Source organism: Teleopsis dalmanni, chromosome 2 (assembly GCF_002237135.1).
Source record: "Teleopsis dalmanni isolate 2A chromosome 2, ASM223713v2, whole genome shotgun sequence".
NCBI classification, from domain to species: Eukaryota; Metazoa; Arthropoda; class Insecta; order Diptera; family Diopsidae; genus Teleopsis; species Teleopsis dalmanni.
The window spans coordinates 140,642,257-140,650,026 of NC_051847.1; positions in this window are offsets into that span (position 1 = coordinate 140,642,257).

Sequence of the window (7,770 nt, forward strand, 5' to 3'; positions counted from 1 at the left end):
ACTTAAAATATCGAAAAATATACAGCGCGCGAATTTTAAATGAGAATTTCCGAAAGCTTTTCGGTCACAATGTATCTTGTTTAATTTTATGTCACAAGCAATATTTGTCCGATTCTGCTTTATTGTTTTTAAAATGAATTTGTTTATAGTGAATATTAATTTGATCATGTCGGAAACATATGTTGCTTGTATATCAAAAAAATTCAAAACATCTTTTCTGTGGTTCCATTTTGTTTACACAAAAGAGAAAATTTGAAATATGGAGTATTATTCCATGTTTATTATTAATTGTATGAAACGCAGTATTTTTTTTCATGAGAATGATATTATTTTTTTTATTTTATTCTATTTGTAGAAAAGCTTTGGCGCGGTCACTTTATTGAATGAATTTTGCCAAATAAAAATATTTTCTTTTTCAAAAAATTAAACAAAACAGGATGTTTCGAAGAAGAAAAAATAAAAAAAAGTGATTCAAACCATAATAAAATAATAATAACGCCCAAACAATGTACGACGTCAATACAATGACGCCTTTCAGGCAATGAGTTATATATTAAAATATTTTATTATTTTTCATTGTAATTTTGAGTATCATTGTTTCTGATTTACAAAAATTTATCAAAAATGCTAAAATGATTAAAGTTAGTACATAATTTTTGTACACAGTAATTATTTAAGATTTACAATAGTACAAATGAATTATATATTTCAGATATATGAATATCTATATTTAAATAAAAAATTTGAAATAGTTTTAAATAAATTAAAATATTATTGCACTTAAATTATTTTCACTTTTTAATACATAATGATATTGCCAAATTTCACAGATAATGAATTTTAATGTAAATTTACCAAATGCAAGGTTATTTGAAGATCAGAGCCACTAAACTAATTCTTTTCAGTTGTACACTTTTTGGTATGATTGGTCATAAATTAAAACGAAGTCCTTGTAAATACAAAGAGAAAAAATTAAACTAAAACATTTAAAATTATTAAATCATAACTAAAACAATATAAAGAAAATGAAACTTTACAATGAGTCCACAGTTAGACCATAGTTAGAAATTTTATCCAAAATTACGTGGGGTCTATGGATAAGTATTGGCTTTCCATAAGTTCTATAACTTTCTTTTTTTATTTTCACACATTTTCTATTGACCTATTGGGTCTTTATATTTGAAATTAACAACAATTAATCAAAATTTTAAGGATATTACATTTTATTTTATTTTAATCATCCCTATCTAGAAAATATTACATTATAGCTAATTACTTACAATGTAATAAGAGGATTTTAAGAATATTTTAACAGAAAAATAGATAGACTCATAATATCATTTAATATTAACATACCGATATAGAGAGAAAATAACTCCCATTTGCGCTCTGATCTAGGCGTTGAAAGGATTATTTGAGTTTATATGAGTAATGTCTAAATATAATAGTTTAATAATTAAGATTTATAACTTTTGCCTAATTTTTCAATTTCCTTCTTGGTCATAACGACCTTGTCTTTGCGAATTTTAATATTTTTTACATACCAAGGATCTCTTCAGATACTTTTTAACATTTTAACATTGAAAAGCTGTTATATATTAATAATTTATTTAAATAGTATTAGAGATCAAAAACTTTTTATCCAATATTTCATTTTTTGGAAAAGTGTATATTGGTAACATTATAGATTATAACACAGATTTGATGTTAGATAATAATTGCTTGAGTAGCAGATAATAGTTTTTATAAAAAATAGTGTTTATAATTAAATTAAATTGGCTTAAGTTGGATTGGTATATTCTCATATGTAATACATAATAATTTTTCTAAACAAAGCATATTACAAGCAGTTTAGAACAGTAGCAATAATAAATCAATTAAAAAATTGATCACCTCTCATGTAAGAGTAAAAATCTGCTAATATGGCACACCTTCTCTACAAAATGCAACTCTTCAACGGAGTAGAAAACAACTGTCTTCCTTAATGATGATCAAAATATCTTTTATCATTTGTGCATGTGCTACTGACTTGTGACTCTTTTGGTTAAGAATAAAATTAAATCGATTATTTGATAGGCGACAAAAAATTTATCGTCTTCTTCTAAATAAAGATGACAATTTGATCCTTTGTTAGGATGGTAGCTACCACAGTAATAATAGATATAATAAAGTACCTGAAAGATGAATCGATTATAAATTAAATGATTTAACATAACAAACAATTACAACAATATTCATTTCCTCTATTAGGCAAATAAAGAAGAAAATATATTAATTAGATTAGGTAAAGAAGTAAAATATTATAAATCATTATTATTATCAAATTGTTTTATTACTATATTGCTAAAATATTTATTTAATGATGAATATTTAAACAAAAAACCTTCATCATAAAACCTTTATGAATTAATTATTCTCAAAGCTATTTGGTGGGTGGTGGATTTTTATAAAAAATATATATGTAAAATCATATTGTACATAAAGTTATAAAAGCACATTTGCCAAAATTTTTATTAGATTTTCTTTAATTTTCTATATTTTCAAGTTCATTTACGTAAAAAACATATACATAATACAGATACAGGAAAGTCGAAGGCGTAGAAAAATTTATAATTCTGTTATTTTAATAAACAAAAAACCGAGCTAAATATTAACAGCACAAATATATTTCAATTTTAATTAAAAATTTTATATTTGGTTGCTCTCAATTTTTTGAACTCTTAATTAGTAGATTCAGTTATTTAAAATATATATAAATGATATTCAATTCAATTTTTTAATCCATAAAAGCTTCATTAAATCTTTTTAATGGGCAAATGTGTGGTTATTGAAGGAATAAAAATTTAAATAAATAATTTAAAGTTTCATTGCATTAACAAAAATTTAAGAATATATTTAATATATATGTTTTGTACAATGTTGTATAAGGTTTGAATCATAACTTAACTTTTAATATTAAACATTTTTTAAAGCACTTTAGTGCTGTATTTAAATTTATTTATTTACTGAACATTATAAAAGACGCAATTTTATTTTTTATAATTGATTCTTGTTTCATAAATACAAATTATTGTTAATAAATACTTTGTATCTGATTATTGCTGGTAAATTAAAGATCACTCACACTTGTATTTATTAAATTTTTAAATAAGAAAGTATTATTTTTTTCAAAGAAGTACCTTATGCCATAATAGACTGGAACCTATAAGGTACAAGAAGTAGTAGTAGGCCTAAGCTAACTTAGCAGAGGACAGTGGCCTAGGAAACAGGAAAGTCGGGTGGTGAACTTCGCCCAGCAGAGATAATTGGAGAAGCTTTATAAATCTATAATGTCTATAATATTTTCAAACTGTAAATACGTCAATAATAACATAATAATAATAATAGTAAAACAAATTGCACGGAACTATCACTTCATTCATAAAAAATCAAATACTATAGGTATTTAGTTCAAAGGCCAGATATGCCTCGTTGATGTAATTAACATTAATTAAGAAGCACCGAAGGTTAATTTGCATCTGAAACAGAATCATGCTGTTAACTGGCAACTAAAAGATCAACTTAAATATATGAATTAATAAAAACTTGTAAAATTAAATACGACAATTATAAAAATGTGGATAAAATTGGCGAATTCGCAAAGAGCCATCTTGGTTGGGAATTAATATAGCAATCTTTGTATAATTCTGACTTTATATGACTGGATATATATTTCCTTAGAAAAATTCAGTAAAAAAATCACCTCAAACCGCACGAAGTTTAGTTTTTTTTGCTGATAAACACGAGAATTGCCATTAGCGAAAAATCATCAAATTACCAGAAAATGCCTAAAGAGTGGAAAATATTTAATTGACTTAGGTTAATTTTTAATATAAATATAATTGTGTTTTTCTTTACACTAAGAAGCCAAAACTACTTCCTTGTGAATTTCAATATAAGTTAAGATAAGACATATTTTTTTGTACTTATATATTTTTTAATAGTATGAACTATATATTATACAACTGGGTCATTGAACTGAAAAATAAATTCATATTTTGTTTACGAGTTTTGTAAATTAAAAATAACCACTTCTTTGCATGATTTTTGAATAATCAATTGTTAATATATTTTAGTAGATCAATCAGTTGGTATGTGTATAAGAAATACCACAAACGAAACTTTATGTATAAAAGCATTTAAAAAAATATATCTGTATATACATTAAGATTATTTAATATATTAACGAAATAAATAATAAATTAATTGATTATTATTAATATGCAAAATATTTTAAAGTAAACACACTACGAGTATGAAATATAAAATAATAATATTCTATATAATTATTTAATACAACAGAAAAACTAACAAATTATGTATCAAGTAATATTGAAATACATAATTACTATATAAATCAGTATAGTAATAGTATAGCTATAGCAGAATAAATAAAAAATTAAATGTGTATATGTTATTATATACTCTCATAAGAGCTTCATGATGAGTATCTTTTAAATAGATATTGAAAATAGCAAATATCTCGGCAATATATACATCAATAAGCTTTTTCTTTGCTAAATTCATTACGATTATGGTGGAATATATATATATACATATATTTTTTTTTTTGAAAATATCAAATTTATTTTTAAATTTTCGTTTCATTGTTTAACATTTCAATATTTACATTAATTTTGAAAAAAATTTATATAATGTTCAAGTTTAGTGCCCAACTAAAGAAAGCTTTTTAAAAACCTTCATAAATGTTAACAAAAACTGTGGAAAATATAAAAAATATAATATAAAAAAAACTATTCATTACGTTTAATTTAAAAATAAAATGGCTGTGCTAAGCTCAATGAATTTTCATTTTTATTTATATTTATTAAGATTTTTCATTTGCGAATTTCCTTTGTGCACTTGAAATGAGAATTCATATTTACAAAAAGTTTTATTTTGGTTGAATAATTTTTATTTAATTTTTTTTATATTCTTAATATTATTATATAGCATGACTCAGTTCAATTATTGCGCTCATGGTTTGTTATTTTTAATTGATTTCAAAAGTGACAAGTTCAAATTTTCTTCATAATTCTCATAATTTTGTAGACTTCATTTAAAGAGGATACATCCATAAAAACGACATTGTTTTTAAATTTTAAAACAAGTTCAAAATATATACATATATAAATATATATGCACATATAATTTTAAATTATAATATTTTTTGGATATAATTTTACTATAATGAAAAAGCAACAAAATCACTAAATTATTTTTTTAATTATAAAATATTAAACACATGGCATATTTTACATCATGTTAATGTTTTAAATTTTTGTGCAATTTGATTAAAGATTTTATTTAATATTCCTGCAAAGTTTTATTATTATTCATTTATTTAGTGTAACAGAAACGAAGCACACTGTAAGTATAACAAATTCATATAATAATTTTATTATAAAATATGTATATAAAAAAATGTGGGTGCCTTGTAGAAAAAATTAAAAATAATCGTACGCAAGCAGGAATGGATACATCTTTTTCAATTTGCATTTTATACAGGATATTGAAGAAAACTCTAAACAAAATAAACATCTAATTATAGCAATTTCCTTAAAAAACATATTTAATTGGACATTGGCTATATTCGTCAATTAGGTATACTGTTTTATTAATTCTTCGAATTGAAAATCTCCTAAGGAGCGTAGAGCCTCAAAGTGAAATAATACGTTTTGAATCGTTTCGTTTATGCTTCTATTTAATAGCTTTTACAGAAGTCTATACTGAGGCACCTTATCTAGTCGCATATATACCTATCAAGCAATTACCTGTGATGACAGCCGTCAGCAAGTAACCTGTTAAAAGTAGATATTAACTTTTTGTTCAAATTAGAAAAAATTTTATGCTTTGGAAGTTGTTTTTTCTTTGAAAAGACATTTATATTAGAAACTGTGACAGATATTTCTAATATTATTACGTTATCCGCAATAATATTTGGCACTACTACATGTCTGTTTACTTCATTACCTGTAAAATTTTTTGTAATATTAGTATTAGTATAACTTAAATTAAATCATAGAAACGCTGTTAGTTTTAGTTATATCATTTAAAGATGAAGTACAATATTTCCAAGAATGCACAGACTTGGAATTTGTTTCCTAGTATTGACCAGTTATATATATGATCTTTTACAAATCGGACAAATTTTGGCAAAAAATGATCTTATCACCGCCTATTTGGGTAAAACTTTATTTATGACCTTTTCTCATAAAACAAGAAGACCCGCATTTCAGGAGATATAGACACATGAAGTTTTGACAATTAGCATTGTAGACACATTTTTAAACTGCCATATCTCAGGCTCCATAGTTGATAGTTGAATAATGAAATTTGTTGCGTTATAAGATAACTGCTTGAACTTTTTAATTTCTTAAAAAATTAATTAAGAATTATCTTAATTGTTTATATTTAAACACTAATATTAACCGATAAATTCAAAAAATATTTTCATTTTATGTATTTTATTTAGTTTCAATATTAAATTTCACTAATGTCGTTTTCGATTGATAAATCTGTGATAACATTTTTATTTAAGATTCACTTTTAGTAAAATCTTCACTTTCGATTGGTAAATCTGTATAAAACTCGAGATTAAGATATAACACTCGAGATTAATGTATAATATTCTAGTTATTTTGCCAAAGCAGAAAAATACATAGAAATTCACAAATAAAATGTGATTCGATATATGTATTTATGAAAAATATAAATATCTACTAAACAATCACGAAATTTTAGATTATGTTACTCTAAAAATGTTCGATTGGGCAACAAAATTTGACAGATCTAGAGTAAATCTAGATTGAATCCAGATTAATCAATCGAAAACGCCATAAGAAATCAAAATTTACAGAATGATATATTTATAAGCTGCCGCGTGATTTCTAAGTAATCCTGATTTGTAAACTTCCATTATTTGGTGGTGATGTGTGTGAGTGCACAATATGTTAGTAGTTTGAAAGACAAAGTGTTTAACCAAAAGAAGTCCAGCATTGTATAAAGGCCAGTTATCCTGATTCCTGTTGCAAGTTTGACGGTCAAAATTTTGCTCAGGGACTTGGTATGAGTTTCTTTCTCTAGCACATGTCACCAGCACTGTCATATCCAAACAAACGGTTCTAATTATCAAAATTGTTAACAGTTTTTTTTTGAATATAAAATTTAAAAAATATATAAATTTAAACTAACTACATTTTTAGATAAAATCTAAATTAATGAAATTCTGATTAAGAATAAATTTGTGTAGTCTGGCGCAAAATATTTAAATAAAAGGATTATCAAAAGTTTTTAATTATAGTTTAGAATTGCTAAAAGTTTCTTCATAACATATGTTTATGAAAATAGTATAGACTAATATATTTTTTAATAAAAATTTTTATTTTAAATTTTAAACTTCTACAGACAAATGAGTTTTGTTATTATCTGGCATGAAGGACTTCATTAATTTTGACTGATGTTCGACACTTTCGCAATTATAAAGTTGAGAAACAATTTGTGTAATAATTTGTTAAGAATTTTAAAAATTCATATAAATATCTTGTATATAATTAAATGTTATTCAATAATTCTTGCAGTCTATTATTATTCACGAAAATATGTATATGTGCCAAATTGTACAATCTGCATTAAAAGTTGCTTCAAATTGGCTGTGAAATATTTTCACACGCGTGAGTTTAAATAAACAAATTTTGTCTGTTTATGAATATTACAAATAAAATGTAAACA